Raw genomic sequence first — 22,783 nt, forward strand, 5'->3', positions numbered from 1 at the left:
TACCCTGATACCAAAACCAGACAAGAACAACACAAAAAAAGAAAATTACAGGCCAATATCACTGATGAACATCGATGCAAAAATCCTCAACAAAATACTAGCAAATCACATACAACAATACATTAAAAAGATTATACACCATGATCAAGTGGGATTTATTCCAGGGATGCAGGGATGGTTCAACATTTGCAAATCAATCAATGTAATACACCATGTTAATAAAATGAAGAATAAAAATCACATGATCATCTCAATAGATGCAGAGAAAGCATTTGACAAGATACAGCATCCATTTATGATAAAAACTCTGAATAAAATGGGGATAGAAGGAAAGTACCTCAACATAATAAAGACCACATATGACAAACCCACAGCTAATATCATCCTCAATGGTAAAAAACTGAAAGCTATCCCTCTAAGAACAGGAACCAGACAAGGATGCCCACTGTCACCACTCCTATTTAACATAGTACTGGAAGTCCTAGCCAGAGCAATCAGGCAAGAGAAAGAAATAAAAAGGATCCAAATTGGAAAGGAAGAAGTGAAACTGTCACTATTTGCAGATGACATGATTTTGTATACAGAAAACCCTAAAGAATCCACCCGAAAACTTTTAGAAGTAATAAATCAATACGGTAAAGTTGCAGGATACAAAATCAACATGCAAAAATCAGTTGCATTTCTATACACTAACAACCAAGTAGCAGAAAGAGAAATTAAGAATACAATCCCATTTACAATTGCAACAAAAAGAATAAAATACCTAGGAATAAACTTAACCAAAGAGGTGAAAGATCTGTACACCAAAAACTATAAAACATTGCTGAAAGAAATTGAAGAAGACACAAAGAAATGGAAAGATATTCCGTGCTCTTGGATTGGAAGAATTAACATAGTTAAGATGTCCATACTTGCTAAAGCAATCTATAGACTCAATGCAATCCCTATCAAAGTTCCAACAACATTTTTCACAGAAATAGAACAAAGAATCCTAAAATTTATATGGAACAACAAAAGACCCTGAATAGCTAAAGGAATCCTGAGAAAAAAGAACAAAGCTGGAGGTATCACACTCCCTGATTTCAAAATATACTACAAAGCTATAGTAACCAAAACAGCATGGTACTGGCACAAAAACAGACACACAGATCAATGGAATAGAATCGAGCCCAGAAATAAACCACTCATCTATGGACAGCTAATCTTTGACAAAGGAGTCAAGAACATAAAATGGAGAAAAGAAAGTCTCTTCAACAAATGGTGTTGGGAAAACTGGATAGCCATATGCAAAAGAATGAAAGTAGACCCTTACCTTACACCATACACAAAACTTAACTCCAATTAGATTAAAGACTTGAATGTAAGACCTGAAACTATGAAACTTCTAGAAGAAAACATAGGCAGTACGCTCTTTGACATCGGTCTTAGCAACATATTTTCACGCACCATGTCTGACCGGGCAAGACAAACAATAGAAAAAATAAACAAATGGGACTACATCAAACTAAAAAGCTTCTGCACAGCAAAGGAAACCATCAACAAAACGAAAAGACAACCTAACAATTGGGAGAAGATATTTGCAAACCATACATTTGATAAGGGCTTAATCTCCAAAATATATAAAGAAATCATGCATCTCAACAACAAAAAAAACTACCAACCCAATTAAAAAATTGGCAAAAGACCTGAACAGACAGTTCTCCAAAGAAGATATACAGATGGCCAATAGACACATGAAAAGATGTTCAAAATCATTAACTATCAGGGAAATGCAAATCAAAACTACAATGAGATATCACCTCATGCCCATCAGAATGGCTATAATTAACAAGACAGGAAACAACATGTGTTGGAGAGGATGTGGAGAGAAGGGAACTCTCATACACTGCTGGTGGGAGTGCAAACTGGTGCAGCCACTATGGAAAACAGTATGGAGATTCCTCAAAAAATCAAGGATAGAACTACCATATGATCCAGCTATTCCAGTGCTGGGTATTTATCCAAAGAACTTGAAAACACCAGTGCATAAAGATACATGCACCCCTGTGTTCACTGCAGCGTTATTCACAATAGCCAAGACTTGGAAGCAACCTAAGTGCCCATCAAGGGACGAATGGATAAAGAAGATGTGGTATATATACATAACAGAATACTACTCAGCCATAAGAAACCATGAAATCCAGCCATTTGTGACAACATGGATGGACATTGAGGGTATTACGCAAAGTGAAATAAGTCAGAGGGAGAAGGTCAAATACCGTATGATTTCCTTCATTAAGTAGTAGATAATAACAACAATAAACAAACACATAGAGATAGGAAAAAAAAAAAAAAGAAACCCAGTATGACATTGAATAACATCATCTCTAACAAATTTGCCCTCATGTGTGACCTCAGTCCTTCACACTGCAATAGAAGTTCGTTTCCTTTTTGTTTCAAGAGATGGAGATGAGCTAATGATGGTTAAAGGCTTTAACTTTAATTCAGAATGCCTAGAGCCAAAAGACACACCCTAGATGAATGCAAACATATTAAGGTGAAGATCAAAGTATATACATTTAGCTCAACTAGCTTCTGAAACAGAAATGTTATGCTAGCGGCTTCTTTTGCTGTAAACTAGGAAAAAATTTGGGAGAGGGAAAAAAAAAACTTCACACTTTGCCTCTGGGAAAATGAAACTATAACTATTCTTGACTAAAATAGAAACTAGAAAATACAAGGTATGGAAATGTAAAAAGTAACTCTTCTCCTACAGAAGAGGTATTTAAATTAAAAACCATTTCCTACTAGATGCCATAAAATAGGAACAAATAGGGGGGCAAATCCGTTAGAGTCTTGGACATGCAGAGCAAAGGAACTAAACTGAAAATACTCCAACAAACTCCTAGGTCAGGAGAGAAAGAAAGCCCCACCAAAACCACATTCCTATTGGTTGCAGCAGCTGTCAATGAATTGGAAAGGGCAGGGAGCAGAAATGAGCATCACTGTGCTGCAATCTTGATTTGTTAATTTCAGCAGCATTTGTCTCTCTCCTTCTACCAATATAAGTAGTTAAAGAAACAATCCTAGGGCCGGCCCCGTGGCTTAGCAGTTAAGTGCTCGTGCTCCGCTACTGGCGGCCCGGGTTTGGATCCCGGGCGCGCACTGACGCACCGCTTCTCTGGCCATGCTGAGGCCGCGTCCCACATACAGCAACTAGAAGGATGTGCAGCTATGACATACAACTATCTACTGGGGCTTTGGGGGGGGGGCGGGAAAGAAACAATCCTAGACTCAGGAAAAGGCTAATCTTTTTCGTTGGAAAGTGACCAAAGAAAACACATTCTCCAACAAGCAGTATAATAAGGCAATAAAAACAAGACTATACTTATCAAACTTTTTTATCTGAAGTGCTCAAAACATTTGCTAATATTATACTCAGTTCCCACTTCCCCTTCACCACCTTCTCCACAGCTGTGGGAGGAAAAGCAAGCTTTTTGCAGGAAAGATGGCTCCTCTGCATATTGACGTGAGTCTGAAGGATACAACTTTCGGAAAAGAACCTCCCAAAGAGGGCATGAGCGGGGACTCCTAGGATTCTCCTGGGTGCCAGATCCTCCAAGCACGTGGTAAAGGCTTTGCTCCACCACTTCAAAGGCAGTGCAGTAAAGTTCTCCTTGGCAGCCATGGATGCTGCCAAGGAGAACAACTCTTCATTTGGGCCAGGGACCAAAGGGGAGAATTCAGAAAGAACAGTTAGAAGGCATTTTCCTATCCAGATATGAGTAAAGAAACAGAACCACTGACTCACTACTCCTTTTTTCTAGAGATGGTATTATTATCCTGGTTTTATGCTCAAGGAATAGTGGCATGGAAAGTTAAGAGTTTAAGATAAATAATTCGCTCAAAGCTAAAAAGTAGTTCTGTGACAAAGAGGCTTATAGAATTTAGGGGTCAACTTTAAACAGTGATAGATATGGATTATCAGAAGACCCTCTAGAGGTTTGAGAATTAGAAGCTAGAAGTTTTTTTTTTTTTTTTTTAATGTATAACAGGAATGGGTAGGAAGACTGATTAATCCAATGGTTTACCATGATATAGTGGTCCAACCTCAAGGGAACAGATATCGAAAACAATATTACAATGTAGGTTTTTTTGTTTGTTTTTTTTTTTTTGGTGAGGAAGATCAGCCCTGAGCTAACATCCATGCTAATCCTCCTCTTTTTGCTGAGGAAGACCGGCTCTGAGCTAACATCTATTGCCAATCCTCCTCCTTTTTTTCCCCAAAGCCCCAGTAGATAGTTGTATGTCACAGTTGCACATCCTTCTAGTTGCTGTATGTGGGATGCGGCCTCAGCATGGCCGGAGAAGCGGTGCGTAGGTGCGTGCCAAGGATCCGAACCTGGGCCGCCAGTATCGGAGCACATGCACTTAACCGCTAAGCCATGGGGCTGGCCCTACAATGTATAGGTTTAAGTAACAGGTAGTACTATTTGTTCCATAGTTTTGCACAAAACACATAATTAGGTGCTGTCATACTGTATTACTGATGGGTCAGACTTATACTGTCAGGCAGTAAGGGTGGTGAGTATGTCACAGATAGTTGGCCTTAAAAGTTTGAGGAATATGGTTTAAAATAAACAAAATAATCATTTCCTGTGTACTATATTCCAGTGGCAGGTGCTTTCCTAGGCCTCTGGCACAAATGTCTGAAGTCCTGTCCTGTTCTGGACAAGAGGAAGGGACTTTCTCCCCACAGTAGTACACTGGGCACTGAAGAAGTTCCCTGCTTCATTGGGACATCTAGAAGAAGCCAAAAGGGCTATCGTTAAACATTAAATCTTGTGGACAGGATGATTTGAAATTTCAAGTTTGTGATGGCTTGAGGTAGATGCCGTTTACAAAAAGAGACTAAAAAATCCTAATTCCTCTGCTTTTGAACTTTGGAACCATTTTAATCATAACTTCTTATTTTTTTCCGATAGGCCTTGACATTGAAGAAAAAGCTTGGAATATATAATTGAGAAGAGATTTTTTTTAAGATGCCTATTAATATTTATGAGAAAATCAGATTGAATATCACCAACTAGTCAGTAACCATCTTGAACGAACAGATTTTATAATGAACACATAGGTCATGATAAAAATAATTAGGATAAAAGGAATCTCTATGATTCCATGAAACCAAAGTTTATGCAGTCATGCTCCACATAACGACGTTTTGGTCAACAACGGACCGCATATACAATGGTGGTCCCATAAGATTTGTACCATATACCTAGGTGTGTAGTGGGCTATACCATCTAGGTTTGTGTAAGTACACTCTATGAGGTTCGCACAACAACGAAATCACCTAATGAATGACGCATTTCTCAGACCGTATCCCCGTCGTTAAGCGACACATGACTGTAAATACAATTTTCTATTGCTTGAGATAAATCCAGTGAGTCCGAATGTGACCTTGGCTTGTCATGTCAAGGCACCCAATTAATGTTTGCTCTCCTTCACCCAGACTCATGCCTCCAGGCAAGAAATCAATTAAACTTTCCTTAAAAATCAATTATCTGTCCACTTTTATGAGGTACCTAGAATAGGCAAATTCATAGAGACAGAAAGGAGAATAGAGGTTACCAGGGGCTGGTGGTGGGGTTGGAAGAAATGAGGAGTTATTATTTAATGGGTACAGAGATTCAGTTTGGGATGATGAAAAAGTTCTGGAAATGGACAGTGGTGATGGTTGTACAACATTGTGAATGTACTTAATACCACTGAATTGTACACTTATGATGGTTAATTTGGTAAATTTATTATGTATATTTTACCACAATAAAAAAAACGATCTGTCTTGTTTTAAAAAATATCCAGATAAAGCGTTCTTCAATCATTCCTTTACAATAATGTGGCCTAGGCAGTTCCCTGAATTTGTCTGTACATCAGAATCATTTGGGGTGTTTATTAAAGTTATAGATTCTCTGGCCATACCCCAGACTGACTATTTGAGAACTACTGGGTCCTAAGGTAGGATCATGAAGAGATGGTTGGATGCTGTCTATATTGGGGCCACAGTGCTGCCAATCCAGAAAGCTTACTAACCCTTAGACTTCTTCCCCTGACCTGTGTTTTCTTTTGTTTTTCAGTTTTTTTTATTGTGGTACAATACATAAAACAAAAAATTTACCATCCTAACTATTTTTAAATGTACAGTTCAGTGGTATTAAGTACATTCACATTGTCGTGCAACCATCACACCATCCATCTCCAGAGCTCTTTTCATCTTGCAAAACTGAAACTCTATACCCATTAAACACTAACTTCCCATTCCCCTCTCCTCCCAGCCCCTGGCAACTACCATGCTACTTTCCGTCTCTATGGTTTTGACTACTCTAAGTACCTCATATAAGTGGAATCATACAGTATTTGTCACTTTGTGACTGTTTTATTTTACTCAGCATGATGTCCTCAAAGTTGGTCCATGTTGCAGCATACGTCAGAATTTCCTTCCTTTTTAAGGCTTAACAATATTCCATTGTATATATATACTACAGTTTGCTTATCCATTGATCTGATAACTGACAGACATTTTGGTTGCTTCCACATTTTAGCTATTGTGAATAATGCAGCTATGAACATGGGTGTACAAATAGCTCTTTGAGATCCTGCTTTTTTGGGATATATACCCAGAAGTGGAATTGCTGGATTATATGGTAATTCTATTTTTATGAGGAACCACCATGCTGTATTCCACAGCAGCTGTACCATTTTACATTCCCACCAACAGCGCACAAGGGTTCCAGTTTCTCTACATCCTTGTCAACACTTGTTATTTTCTGTTTTTTTTTAATAGCAGCCATCCTAATTGGCGTGAGGTGGTATCTCATTGTAGTTTTGATTTGCATTTCCCTAATGATTAGTGATGTTAAGCATCTTTTCATTTTATTCATGGCTTATTGGTCATTTGCATATCTTCTTTGGAGAAATGTCTATTCAAGTTCTTTCTCCATTTTTTAATCGGGTTTTTTTTTTTTGGTGGTTGATGTCCTTGTGTTTTAATAGTTGTCAGATTTAATTTACATACAGAAGGGTCTGGTTTGACATAGATGTTTTTGAGAGAGAGCATGCTGTTGTTTCATAAGGTTAAACAAGTATTAAGAGCCCTCTCTGTACCAGGCATTGGGCTAGGCACTAGGATTATAGAACTGAATGAGGCGTGGTCTCTGTGCCCAAAGAGCTTAAAGTCTAATGGAGAAGACAAACCACTGACTTCAAAACGTGCTGATAATGTAATGACAGGGAGCTGAGGAACACACAGGACAGGGTTTAGCCCACTTGGTGGGTTGAGGTAGAGGATTGCTGAGGGAAGGTGTTCTAGAGAAGGTGCTCCCTGAGAGGAGCACTGAAGTGGGAGTTTATCCAGGTGAAAAGATTGGGTGGTAGTGCTACAGGCAGAGCCTGAACAAAGGCATCCTGATGGGAAACATGTGAGATGAGGGAACTACCAGTACTTGAGTTCAGTATAACTGAAGAGTAGATTTTAAGGCAAGGAGTTTCTGGAAGTAAGGCTGAAGAGGGAGGTCACAGAAGGCCTCGTGTGCTTCATTCTGTAGATGATGGGGGCACTTTAAGTGGTTTTAAGTCAAAGAAGAATAGCAGCGCAGTCAGATTTTCTCTGTATATAGATCACTTGACTCCACCGGGAGCAAAATGGATGGGAGAGACTGCAAAGGTTCGAGTAAGAACTGGGGCTACGATAACAGGAATCAAGAGGGAAGGTTAGGGATTCAAGAACTATTTTGAAGGTAGGATTAGTGGGACTTTTTAGCTGACTACATGTGAAGGGTGAGGGGGAAAGAGAAGTCTAGAATGGTAGAGAATAACTCTGGGAACTGATATGGGGAGAGGCAGATTCAAGGGTGAGGGTGAGTTCTGTTTCTGACATGCTGAAAACAAGGGGACTGGCAGACATACAAGCAGAGATGTACGAGGCTGACAGGCCACGGGATGTATGGGTCTGGTGCTCAGGGGGGGTTCAGCCCAGAAATATAGATTTAGCAGCCATTTGCCTAAGGTAGCAGGAAAAGTCAAACGAAACAAGAGTGCTCAGTAACTACTGTAGTGAGAAGAGTAATGAGCCAAGTACAGAACCCTGGGAAATACCAACACTTCAGACAAGAACAGAGGAAGAGTAACGTGTGAAGAATGCTGAGGAAGACTGGTCAGAGAAGCAGAAGAAGGAGGTAGTGGAACGGGCATAACTTTGAAGCCAAAGAGAATCATTTTAGAATCTCTTCTCCACTGCTGATTATACGGCCTTGAACAAATGAGGTGTGAGTCTCAGTCTCCTTCTCTGTAATATAGAGACAATAATACCTTGCAGGTTGTGATGAGGATTAAATGTGATACTGTATGAGTTATGCTCACTTCATTGTAGGCACTCAATAAATGTTATTTCATTTTCTTGCTAGTCTGGCCCTTTTATGTTTCTCTCTCCGCAAGTAACAGGAAGTAGGGTATCCTTAGTTGTTATGTAGTTTTTAGCTTAACCAAAGGTCAACCATTGGTGTAGCCTCTGCCAATCTATTGTTACTCTAAACTGAAGCCACACAGATGCAAAAAAAATTCAGGTTTGCAATGGTACTCTTGATGTCCCTATAACTACTGCTCTTCTACTGTGTTATTTTTGTTTCTCTATATGACTAGTGCTTGGGAGCTGCTCTGCAATGAATAAAATGGGTGAACAGTAACATATTTGAAAAGGGCTAGGAAATCGCAGTTGTTAGAGGTGATACCAGGTTCATTTTTGGCTCAAGGCAGATATGGGAATTTTGTATATGGCAGGTGGTAAAAGGTGCTAGAATGCCCAAGAACACTAAAATTAGAAAAGAAAAAATTCTGCATGACTCAAAGATTAGTTTGGTAGAGATTTCTCTTCTATTGGAAGCTAAAACATATATTGCATCACCCTGGCAGGGCTGCTTTTAATGATCTGTAAGCTTCAATGAAGCAAGTACCATTTAGGGCTCTGAAGGGAGAGAAAAAAGGGTGTTTCAAGTCCCTCACTTTACTGCTCCAGTATTTTTTGTGAGGAAGGTCAGCCCTGAGCTAACATCCATGCCAATCCTCCTCTTTTTGCTGAGGAAGACCGGCCCTGAGCTAACATCTGTGCCTCTCTTCCTCCACTTTATATGGGACGCCGCCACAGCATGGCCTGACAAGCGGTGCATCAGTGCGTGCCCAGGATCCGAACCCAGGCCGCCAGCAGTGGTGCGTGCGCACTTAACCACTATGCCAAGGGGCTGGCCCCTCCAGTATTTCTAATAATCATGTGAGTATTTTCCTTTTGACTAGAGAGCAAAGGAGAACAGAAACCTGCGGAAACTGGAGTTGGACAAGAGAACAAAGTTCATAGATGAAATCCTGTCTAACATTGGCAACTGAAACAAGACTCACCCCCTACATCCTTTAAAAAACTGACTCGGCTCAGTCCCTTTTTGCCCCTCAGTGATTTTTTTTTTTTTTTTTTTGGTAAGGAAGATTAGCCCCGAGCGATCTTCTGTTGCCAATCCTCCTCCTTTTGCTGAGGAAGATTGGCCCTGAGCTAACCTCTGTGCCCATCTTCCCCTACTTTATATGTGAGATGCCTGCCACAGCATGGCTTGATAAGCAGTGCATAGGTCCACACCCGGGATCCAAACCTGCGAACCCTGGGCCGCCGAAGCAGAGCCTGCCAACTTAACCACTACACCACAGGGGGGCCGGCCCCACTCAGTGATTTTTAAATGTCACCTATGGCTCTTCAGGCTGAAATAAACAATCACGGAAAGTTCTTTCCAGAAAGAGATGCAATGATTACTGCACTTTGTCTTGGTCATGCCATTGCTAGGCCATTTCCCCTCAGAAATTTATTTCTCTAATTGGAGTGATGAGCTGAAAAGAAGCAATTTTAAGTCAATCAATAAAATAAAAATATCTCCAAATAGCACAATAGTTTTATTTCTGTGAAAATTACCTTCCCTTATTCCAAAATGAAACTGTGAATGTCTCTCTACTATTATTTCATGGTTAAAAAAGATGATGTTCAAGAATCTATAAAGCAGTGCCTGACACACAGTAGGCTCAATAAATACTTGTTGGATGAAAGAATGAATAAATAGGGCAGAATAATCACCTTCTGCTTATGGCCTATGTTCTTTTTGTGTTAACCTAAGACTAACTGAGCATCTTAACAGTCACATCACCTGTGGCCCAATACTCAATATAAGTCTACATGGGGAGGTCAAGGCACAGAGCAGACAAACAGAGTGACAGGATCTGCGGCAACATGCCTTTACAAGGGTCCGTGGGTGGAGTGCTTTGCGGTTCCCAGGCTGAGGCCAGATAGGTCAATTCAAACCAAAACAGTGGGGCTTTAGTAAGCTCCATGGGGGTCTTATCTAAGGGGTGCATAGGGAAAGACCCTGGGAGGTAGGGGAGACTGCTGATCACAAGGACTGCTGGGGAAGTCATATCAGGAACTTACATTTGCTTGTGACTCTGCGGGCTGTTATACAGGGCATGTGCTCGCATGAGGGGACTAGCATCAGTTTAAGGTCCCTACAGGCCTCTTGGCCAAACAAAATGGATGACAAGATAGCAATACTATGGAATAGCTTGGCCAAACCTTTGACTCTCTTCCTTAAATTTGATCTGAAATAATGCTTTCACATATGTTATTTACACACTTTACACTTGAACTCAGGAAAGTAACAAAATAATTACAAAGTACGGGAAGAATACAAGGACAAAGTATGAAGCAAATAAGCCGTGAAGTCAGTAATACGGGGTAGGTATTAGATTCCTATGGCTGCTGTAACACGTTACCACAAACTTGGTGGCTTGAAACAACTGAAATTTATTCTCTTACAGTCTGGAGGCCATAAGTCCAAAGTGAGTCTTACAGGGCTAACATCAGGGTGTCAGCAGGGCTGCTTCCTTCTGGAGTTTCTAAGGGAGAATCTCTAAGGGAGAATTTCCCTGCCTTTTCCATCTTCTACAGGCTGTCCTCATTCCTTGGCTTGGGCCCCGTATCACATCACCACCCCCCAGGCCTGTTTCCGGTTTTTACATTGCCGTTTTCCTCTTCTGTCATCAAATGTCTCTCAGTCTGCTTCCTGTAGTGACACGTGTGATTGCACTTAGGGTCCACCTAGATAATCCAGGATAATCTCCCCTGTTAATTTAATCATATTTGCAAAGTTCTTCTTGCCATATAGGATAACATTCACAGGTTCCAGGGATTTGGACCTGGATATCTTTGGGGGCCATATCTTTGGGGAGCCTACCACAGGGTGAGAGAAAACAAAGGGTCACATGAATCAGTAAGAAATAAAGGACGGGATCCTCAGTCATTCCTTGAAAAGAATGTTAGAAGGTACAATATCATTCCTCCTCAGAAAGGATATCCCTTATCACCATAAAACACTTAGACTGAGACCTCAGTTTGATTCTGGGCTCTGCCACTTACTATATGAACATGTCAGGCAAATTATTTAACTGCAATGCCTCAATTTCCTCATCTTTAAAATGGAGTTAATACTTACTCAAATGGTGGTTGAGAAGATTCAATACTATGATGCATGTAAAGATTTAACACAGTTCTTGACACATGGTTAAGTACTCATTAAGTGACAGCTATTATAATAATAATTTTATTATTCATAGAACAGGCTATGCAACCCTCATGATGCTGAATCAGTACCCAGTATTTCCAGAAGCCTCTAGTGACCTCTTCTTCTGTGTACATTCTATATAAGACAATAAGTAAAGCTTACTTGAGTGTCAAAACTTTTTCTTTGTTTTAAGCATATTTGGTAGAAGTATCTCTAAACTGTATCACAAACTTCCTTGGCTTACTATAAAGATGATAGTGAACATAAGTTACTTTTTGTTTATTAACTCTGGTTCAACATTATGAATACTGCTTATTGTCCTGGACCATAATAGACAGATACCCTCAAAGAACAAAAAGATTAACGAAGCCATTTATTTCCCCTACACGATCAATGACTCTAAAATACTGTTTGTTTTTTTTTTTTTTAGAGAGAAGAGAGGGTTCAGAGAAGTTTCCTTAAGACTCTGAGAGAAAGAGTTAAGGAGATAGAATTTTTTTTTCTTTTTTCTCCCCAAAGCCCCAGTACATAGTTGTATATCCTAGTTGTACCTCATTCTAGTTCCTCTATGTGGGACGCCGCCTCAGCATGGCTTGATGAGCGGTGTATAGGTCCACGCCCAGGATGCAAACCCCAGGTCAGTGAAGCGGAGCACGTGAACTTAACCTCTGGGCAGGCACCTGTTTGTTTGTTTTTAATACAGATGTTCTCTTCACTGTTTGGATCTCTAGTGACTCTTTTCTGATAACATTTATTATAACTGTCAGTGTGCAGCGAAGACTAGCAACACTTGTGAGACCTCCTCACTACTTTTTATCTGCCACAGCTGACCTGATCAGCACTTGAGCGTTATGCACTTATAAGTGAAGAGGCTCCCTGTGAAACTCGGGGGAGATTTCCTGCCTTGCCTACAAAGATACATATGAACTCTGTAAACACTGGCTCCTTAGGGACCATTTTTATTTACTTTCAAATTGGTGACTATATTCTGAACATCTTAGAAGTTTGATTGCTATGTTGGTGAGATACTAGGGAGAGTTCAACCATGTCAGACACTAGCCCGAGGATCTGTCTAATGTTTAATGCAAATCAAAACACCAGTAAGTTAACCAGTTTAAGGTGTGACAATATCTTCAATTTAATGATTTTATCTTACCAAAATTGCCCAGTAAATTACTCTGTTTTGTCAAAAAAAAACTCCTTATGTTTTTGTTTACAATGAACATCAGACAATCCTTGAGGCTAATGATGGACATTATGTACCCATATGTATGCAAATGTATACATAAACAGAGGAAATCTCAATTACCCAGTGATTTGGCCATATTTATTCTTGCTTCTAAATTTTTACTGTCAACATCAACTCTCCTGCATAACCGAGCCCTTTGTTGATATTATACTTTTTTTTTTGTGAGGAGATCAGCCCTGTGCTAACATCTGCCAATCCTCCTCTTTTTTTTGCTGAGGAAGACTGGCCCTGGGCTAACATCTGTGCCCATCTTCCTCTACTTTATATGGGATGCCGCCACAGCATGGCTTGCCAAGCAGTAGGTCAGTGTGCGCCTGGGATCCAAACTGGTGAACCCTGGGCCACCGCAGCAGAGCATGCGCACTTAACCGCTTACGCCACCGGGCCGGCCCCTATATTATACATTTTGTTTGTTGGTTTACTTTCCCCCAGAATTACTCCTTGTCCTCAGGGAAGGTGTGTGAACTAGCGACTCTTCTTACCTTTGCTGTAGACTGGGGCCTCTCTGTCAGTCTTAGCTGTGGCCCATTTTTAAATGGAAAGGAGAGCAGGATACTCAGAAAGACAAGCTGGTATATTACACAGCTAAAATTCGATGAATTCTCATATGAGCAACACACACATTTAAAAGTAAGTATAGAGGCCGGCCCCGTGGCTTAGCAGTTAAGTGTGTGCGCTCCGATGCAGGCGACCCGGGTTCGGATCCCGGGTGCGCACAGATGCACTGCTTCTCCAGCCATGCTGAGGCCGCATCCCACATACAGCAGCTAGAAGAATGTGCAACTATGACATACAACTATCTACTGGGGCTTTGGGGGAAAAATAAATAAATAAATAAAATTATTAAAAAAAAAAGTAAGTATAAAACTCTTAACAAAATCAATTTTTGGATTGTCATTCAAATTATCCATGCCACTGGTATTTGCAGGCTGACTATACATTTTAGGTATGCCTATTAAGTGTTATTGAAATTTATTTTTATTAGTACTGTTCTCAATACATCATATGCTATACAAAAATAGTCCATTTTAGGGCCGGCCCCACGGCTTAGCAGTTAAGTGAGCCTGCTCCGCTGCTGGTGGCCCAGGTTCACATCCTGGGCGCGCACCGACGCACCGCTTCGCTGGCCATGCTGAGGCCGAGTCCCACATACAGCAACTAGAAGGATGTGCAGCTATGACATACAACTATCTACTGGGGCTTTGGGGGAAAAAAATAAATAAATAAAATTAAAAAAAAAAAACAGTCCATTTTAGTTTACAAAATAGATGTAATGAATATAGTGATATATGATGCTTCTTTCTCTGTATTTTCCAGGAATCTGAAAAACCATGAGTTTTTCTCATCCTACCCACTATGGCTTTATAGTAAGGACCATATGTGTTAGGTGTATATTAATAACATTATAATAACAACTGCCATTTATGGAGTACCTACTATGTGCTAAGCACTGTACAGAGTACCTTTTATATTGTAGTGGTTTTAAGATACATCCACAAAATTCTATGATACTCCCCGCCCTTCAAGAGGTGGATCCTAATTCCCTTCTCCTTTAGTATGGGCTAAACTTAGTGCTTTGCTTCTAATGAACAGAATAAAATGAAAGTGACAGTATGTGACTTTAGAGACTAGGTTGTAAAAGGCACTGTGGCTTCCTGCTTGCTTGCTCTCTCTCTGAGCTCACTTGTTCTGGGGAAGCCACTACCTCACCATGAGGAACATGTGGTGAAGAACTGAGGCCTCCCGTCAATAGCGATATAAGTGAGCTTAGAAGCAGATCTTCCAGTCACACTCAAGCCTTCAGATGACTGCAGCCCCAACCCAAATCTAGATTTCAACCTTATGAGGGACCTTGAGTCAGACTACCCAAGTAAGCTGCTCTGGTTTCCTGACCCTCAGAAACTGTGCAATAATAAATGTTTATTGTTTCAAGTCCCCAAGTTTTGTGGTAATTTATTATACAGCAATAGATAACTAATACATATATATCATTTTTTTATTCTCACAACCACCATGGAATATGTGGTATTATCTCCACACAAATTAGGAAACAAAGGCTCCAGTGGTTGAGTAAAGGCCACACAGCCAGTGGTAACCCAAGACACCCAGCCCATATTCTTTGCACTATACTATACTGTCTCTTTTCAGGTGCTGTTTCTTTCAGCCATCTTATTAGCTCTCTCTCCCAACTTTGATTAGCTTGCTATCAACATTATTTGCAAATAACGGATTAGGAAAAACAAGATCGGTTAAGGACATATCCAGAATTATACTTCCAGAGGCTTCCCTTCAGCATGACATGAACCCATTAATTAGCACATTTTTGGTATGATTGTTCAATTAATTATATATCACCCAGCCTATATTCCTCTGCTTGTTCACAAGGATATCATGGAGATGTTGTCAAGGTCTTGTTGAAACCTGATTAAAGTAAACAAATATAATAAATATAGCTATACTAAACACAGCTTTCTCCCAATTTACCAGTCTAGCAATTCCTTCAAAAAGAAAATAAGGAATAAGTTTGCATTCACTATTTCACTTCCTCCTCCTTCAGTATTATTGCCATTACCATCATTCATCATTATCACTCCCTTCACAGTTATCACTGATTTCGATAAATAAGCACTTTATACACATTATTTGATTTAAACCTCAGGACTGCTCTACGAAGTAGCTACTCTTATTATTTCTATTTTACCAATAAGGAAATTTGGTTTATAGAAATTAAATAACTTGCCCAATGTCATTTTATTAAGAAGTAAAAGAGCGGGGGTTGAAATTAGGCCTTTTTTACCCACCAAACCTGGGTCCTTTTCCTTTTTCTTTTTTCCTTCCTTCCCCTCTTTCCTCTCCCCCCACCCCCCGCCCCGGATTTCCCTTGTCACCTCAAGCCCCTTTCCTCTTCAATAAATTCTGATAGGCTTACAGTGATCACAACTTCCTTTTCTGAATATCTATAATTTATTCTTTTTAAAATAAATAGTTGAAGAATATCACCCAAGATGGATGTCAAGGTCGCTAGCTTTCGGTCTGCTGAAATGACCTTCTGAATATTGGTTCCCTGACTCCAATCTTCTGGAACTTCTCCTCTCCATCCCCCGTATCCCCTGCCCACAACGTGCACACTTTCAAGTTTCTCAAAGACTGCCAGCAGTGGTTCAGCCAGCTTATCTACTAGGCCTCAGTACCCTGGAATGAAAATTAGGCCCAGAAACTTGAGCTCATTTAAAGCAGTTACGTGATCTCTTACAAGATCTCAGCTATGTTTGATTTCATTCCCTGGAACCAGTGTTTATTTTACCTTTTCCAGTCCAAGGAGCATCCTCTTCGACTGAGAAGACTAAATCAAAATAGGGGGTGAAAGCTCTATTTTCTTTCTCTCATTCATTAACATTATACCATCCACCTGGGCCTCATTGTTCTTTTTGCTCTGATGTAATTTTTTAAAAAAGATTTTTTATATTATCTTCAGTATTTTGCCACAATTCTCAGTTTTCCTAGTCTCTTGTTTTCCCTTTAATTTAATACAATTCAGCAAATACTCATTTATATGTACTTTGAACCAGGCACTTGGCTAGACGCTAGGAGCGCAGGGGTGAGCAAGATGGATAAATATTCTCATGGAGCTTACAGTCTATTGAAGAAGACAGAATTTAAGCAAATAATTATATGTATGATAAGTGTTAGGAAAAGAGCTTATAAGAAGCATATTAAACCTAATTTAAAAGTTCAGAAAAGTCTTCCTAGAAAAAGAGACATTTAAAAAAGAAATATTACTCTTTCAGAAAAGACAGGGAAATACTGCCAAACTCATTTTATGAGGCCAGCATAATCCTGACAAACCATACAAAGATATTAAAAGAAAAGAAACTGCAGCCTAAAATACCTCACGCAGATAGATGCGAAGTCATTAACAAAATATTAGTAAAAGGAATCCAATGATATAAAAAATGATAATAAATCGTGACTAAGGCGGATTTATCCACATTAACAGCATAAAGGGGAAAATTACATGTCATCTCAATAGATGCAGAAAAACAATTTTAACAATTCAATACCAATTCGCAATAAAAATTCTCAGCAAACTAAGAATAAAAGTAAACTTCCTCAACTTAATAAAGGGCAGCCATGAAAAACCTCATATTTAATTCAAAAGACTGAAAACTTTCTTGCTATGATTGGGAACAAGGCAAGGATATCTACTTTCACCACTTCTATTTAACATTGTAATCAGGTCCTACTCTACAACAAAGAAGGAAAAAGAAAAAAACCCCAAAGAGATTAGAAAGCAAGAAGTAAAAACTGCCTCTATTTGCATATGCCATGGTTTTGTACATAGAAGACTCCAAGGAATCTACAAAGAAACCAGGAGAACTAAGAAATGAATTTAAGCAAAGTCACAAGATACAAGAGGAATATACAAAAAGTAATTTATTTCCATATTCTTGCAATAAAAAGTTGGTAAAGAGAACAAATTTTAAAAATAATACTGTTTGCAACAGTACCGCAAAAATGAAATATTTAGGGATAAATTTAATAAATTGTATAAAACCTGTATATTAAACACTATAAAACATTGCTGAGAGAAATCAAAGAAGACCTAAGGAAAAATGTAGTATGTTCATGGATTAGAAGATTCAATATTGTAAAGATGACAATTCTCCCTACATTGATCTATAGATTCTTCAAATCTCCATCAAATTCTTGTCAGGCTTTTTTTTGTAGAAAATGACATATTTATTCTAAAAGTTAAATGGAAATGCAAAGGATCTCTAATGACCAAAACAACCTTGAAAAAGCAAAAGTTGAAGGGCATACATTACCTTACTATAAAGCTAACCTAATCAAGACTAAAGTTTTACAAATGGATCAATGAAACAGAATAGAGAATCCAGAAATTCACCCACACATAGTCAATTGATTTTTTTTTTTTTTTACAAAGCAACCAACCCAATTAAGTAGGAAAAGTAAAGTCTTTTCAACAAATGGCGCTGGAACAAACAGCTAGCTATCCATATGGAAAAAAAAAAGAAACTTGACGTTAACCTCAAACCACCCACAAAAATTAATTTAAGATGGATTATAGACCTAAACATAAAAGCTAAATTTCTAATGCTTTTAGAAGAAAATCTACAGTAATATTATCATAAACTTAGGGTAGGCAAAGATTTTTTTAGACTGGACTCATAAGGTAGTAACCATAAAAGAAAAAATTGAAAAAATGAACTTTAAAAGCTTCTGCTCAATAAAAGACACCATTAAGGTAATAAATAAGCCAAAGAATGGGAGAAATATTTACAATACACATATCTGACTTGCAACCAGAATATACAAAGAACTCCTACCACTCAATAATTAAAACAAATAACCCACTAAAAAATGGGCAAAAGATTTGACAAGGCATTTCACAAAGGAAATGGCCAATAAGCAATAAAAAAGTGTTCAACATCATTAGTCATCTGGGAAATGCAAATTAAAACCATAGTGAGATACCACTTCATACCCACTAGAAAGGCTAAAATTAAAAAGACGCACTTGCTTTGGTAGCACATATTTAAAATTGGTACAATACAGAGATTAGCATGGCCCCTGTGCAAGGATGACAAGCAAATCTGTAAAGTGTTCCATATTTTAAAAAATAACCTTATTGTGGTAATCATTTCACAATATATACATATATCAAATCATCACATTGCACACCTTAAACTTACACAATGTTATATGTCAATTATATCTCTATAAAGCTGGGGGAAGAAAGAAGACCGACAACATCAAATGTTAGCAAGGATGTATAACTGGAATTTTCAGACATTGCTGGTAGGAATGTAAAATGGTACAACCACTTTGAAAAACAGTTTATCAGCAATTCCACCATTAGATATTTACCCAAGAGAAATAAAAACATATTTCCACAAAATTCAGCATTCTTTCATGATAAAAACTCTGAGAAAACTGGGTATATAAGGAACATACCTCAACAAAATAAAGGCCATATATGACAAGCCCACAGCTAAGATCATACTCAATGGTGAAAGGTGGAAAGTTCTCCCTCTAAGATCAGAAACAAGACAAGGGTGCCCACTTTCACCACTCATATTCAACATAGTACTGGAAGTCCTAGCCAGAGCAATTAGGCAAGAAAAAGAAATAAAAGGTATCCAAATTGGAGAGGAAGAAGTAAAACTGTCTCTGTTTGCAGATAATATGACCATATATATATATGGCCATATATATGACCATATATATATATATTCAGAAAATCCTAAAAACTCCACCAAAAAACTGTTAGAACTAATAAATGAATTCAGTCAAGCTGTAGGACACAAAATCAACATTAAAAAATCAGTTGCATATTTATACACTAACAACAAACTATCTGAAAAAGAAATTAAAAAAAAATCCCATTTACAATAGCATCAAAAACCATAAAATACTTAGTAATCACTTTAATCAAGGAGGTGAAAGATCTATACATTGAAAACTACAAGACTTTGACGAAAGAAACTGAAGAAGACACAAACAAATGGAAAGATATCTGTGTTCATGGATTGGAAGAATTAATATTGTTAAAATGTTCATACTACCCAAAGCCATCTATAGATTCAATGTAATCTCTATCAAAATTCAAATGGCATTTTTTCACAGAAATAGAAAAACCAATCCTAAAATTCATATCAAACCACAAAAGACCCTGAATAGCGAAAGTAGTTCTGAAGAAAAAGAACAAAGCAGGAGGCATCACATTTCCTAATTTCAAACTATATTACAAAGCTCTAGTAATCAAAACTGTGGTACCAGCATAAAGACAGACACATAGACCAATGGAACAGAATAGAGAGGCCAGAAATAAGCCCATGCATATACAGTCAACTAATATTTGACAAAGGAGCCAAGAATACTCAATGGAGAAAGGATAGTCGCTTCAATAAATGTTGCTGGGAAACTGGATATTCACAAGCAAAAGAATGAAATTGGACCCCTATCTTACACCACTCACAAAAATTAATTTGAAGTGGATTAAAGACTTACATGTAAGACCTGAAACTGTAAAACTCCTAGAAGAAAACACAGGGAAAATTTCCTTGACATTGGTCTTGGCAACAATTTTTTGGATATGACACCAAAAGCTCAAGCAACAAAAGCAAAAAAAAAAAAAAAAAAAAAAAAGTAGGAATACATCAAACTAAAAAGCTTCCACACGGCAAAAGAAACAATCAATAAAATGAAAAGGCAACCTACACAATGGTAGAAAACATTTGCAAACCATATATCTGATAAGGGGTTAATATTGAAAATATATAAGGAACTCATACTACTCAATAGCAACAAAATAAATAATCCAATTAAAAAATGGGCAGAGGACCTAAATAGATATTTTTCCAAAGAAGACATATTAATGGCTAATGGGTACATGAAAAGATGGTCAACATCACTAATTATCAGGGAAATGCAAATCAAAACCCCAATGAGATATCACTTCACACCTGTAAAAACGGCTATTATAGAAAAGACAAGAGATGAGTGCTGACAAGGATGTGGAGAAAAGGGAACCTTTGTGTTGGTGGGACTGTAAACTGGTACAGACATTATGGAAAACAGGACCGAGTTCCTTAAAAAATTAAAAATAGTGGGCCAGCCCAGTGGCGAAAGCTGTTAGGTGCGCGCGCTCCGCTGCGGTGGCCCAGAGTTTGCCAGTTCGGATCCCGGGCGCGCACTGACACACCCCTTGTCAAGCCGTGCTGTGGCAGTGTCCCATATAAAGTGGAGGAAGATAGGCATGGATGTTAACGCAGGGCCGGTCTTCCTCAGCAAAAAGAGGAGGATTGGCAGATGTTAGCTCAGGGCCGATCTTCCTCACAAAAAAAAAAAAATTAAAAATAGAACTGCTATATGATCTAGCAATCCCACTTCTGGGTATATATCTGTAGGAAATGAAATCAGTGCCTCAAAGAGATATGTGTACTCCTGTGTTCATTTATAGCATTATTTACAATAGTCAAGACGTGAAAACAACCTAAGTGTCTGTCGACAGATGAACAGATAAAGAAAATGTGGTATACATATATAATGGAATATTTTGCAGCCATAAAAAGAAGGAAATCTTACTTTTTGCAAGAACATAGATAGGCCTTGACAGCATTATGCTAAGTGAAACAAGTCAGAGAAAGACAAATACTGTATGATCTCAATTATATGTGGAATCTCAAAAAGTCAAATTCACAGAAATAAAAAGTAGACTCGGGGGTGGGGAATGGGGAGATGTTAGTCAGAGGGTACAAACTTCTAGTTATAAGATGAATAAATTCTGGGATGGAATGCACAACATGTTGACTATAGTTAACAATATTGTGTTATATACTTGAAAGTTGCTAAGAGAGTAAATCTTATATGTTCTCACCACCAAAAAAAAAGATAATTATGTGAGGTGATGGAGGTGTTAACTAACCTTATTGCGGTAATCATTTAGCAATATATACATGTTTCAAATCATCACGTTGTACATCTTAAATTTACACAATGTTAGACGTCAATTATATCTCACTAAAGCCGGGAAAAAATATGTGCACAAAAAGACTTATAGATAAATGTTCTTAGAAGTTTTATTCGTAGTAGCCAAAACTTTACACAATCCACATGTCCATTTACAGGTGAACGAAAACCAAACTGTGCTACATTCATACAATGGAATATTACTCAGCAATAAAAAGGAACAAAGTGCTGATATATACCAAAATGTGGATGAACAGTTCTCCAAAGAAGATATACGAATGGCCCATAGGCACATGAAAAGATGCTCAACATCATTAGTCATCAGGGAAATATAAATCAAAAGCACAGTGAGATACCACTTCACATCCACTAGGACGTTTACAATAAAAAAGACAGATAATATCAAGTGTTGGGAAGAATGTGGATAAACTGAAACCCTAAAACATTGCTGGTAGGAATGCAAAAGGGCATAGCCACTTTGCAAAAGAGTCAGGCTGTTCTTCAAAAAGTTAAACATAGAATTATCATATGACCCAGCATTCCACTCCTAGGTATATACTCAAGAGAAATGAAAACATATGTTCACACAAAAACGTGAATGGAAATCTTCATAGCAGCATTACTCATAATAGCCAAAAAGTAGAAACAATCCGAACGTCTATCAGTGGATGAGTGGATAAACAAAATGTGGTATATCCATACAATGGGATATTATTTGGCCATAAAAAAGGAATAAGGTAGGGATATGATACATACTATAACATGGATGAAACTTGAAAACATTATTCTAAGTGAAAGAAACCAGACAGAGAAGCCCATGCATTATATGATTCCATCTATATGAAATGTCCAGAATAGGCAAATCCATAGAGACAGAAAGTAGATTAGTGGTTGCCTAGAGCTAGAAGGGGGTGAGTGGGGGAAAAGGGGAGTTGCTGCTAATGAGTATGGGTTGTTTTAGGGGGGCAGGTGATGAAAATGTTCTAAAATTGATTGTGGTGATGTTTGCACAACTCTATGAATATACTAAAAACCATTGAACTGTACACTTTAAATACATGAACTGTATGGCATGTGAATTATATCTCAATCATGCTATTATTAAAAGATTTTTTAAGTACCATTTATAAACTCCTTTTCTGTGAACTATCTATTCATTTCCTTCATTCAATTTTCTACTGAGTTTTTAGTATTTTCATTATTATTTTTGGGAATTCTGTATGTAAGGAAATTAGCCCTTCATCTGTGATATAAGTTGCAAATATTTCTCCCTGTTTGTTGTTAATCTTTTGTCTTTATTTATAAAATTTTTTCAAGTACATTTTTCATCCTTTTTATCTAAGGAAATATATCAATCTTTTATTTTTATTTTATTTTTTATTTATTTATTTATTTTTTGTGAGGAAGATCAGCCCTG

General features: G+C 38.1%; 1 protein-coding gene and 1 pseudogene across 2 annotated transcripts in view; one reads left to right on the forward strand and one right to left on the reverse strand.

The window, feature by feature from the left end:
• CSTPP1 (centriolar satellite-associated tubulin polyglutamylase complex regulator 1) overlaps positions 1-22,783 on the reverse strand; it is a 186,810-nt gene that overhangs the window by 52,054 nt on the left and 111,973 nt on the right. The gene's annotated exons all lie outside the window — the stretch shown is intronic.
• Positions 18,412-18,510, forward strand: LOC131395886 (U6 spliceosomal RNA; annotated as a pseudogene).

The sequence above is a fragment of the Diceros bicornis genome, chromosome 31, assembly GCF_020826845.1.
Source record: "Diceros bicornis minor isolate mBicDic1 chromosome 31, mDicBic1.mat.cur, whole genome shotgun sequence".
In the NCBI taxonomy this organism is placed as follows: domain Eukaryota; kingdom Metazoa; phylum Chordata; class Mammalia; order Perissodactyla; family Rhinocerotidae; genus Diceros; species Diceros bicornis.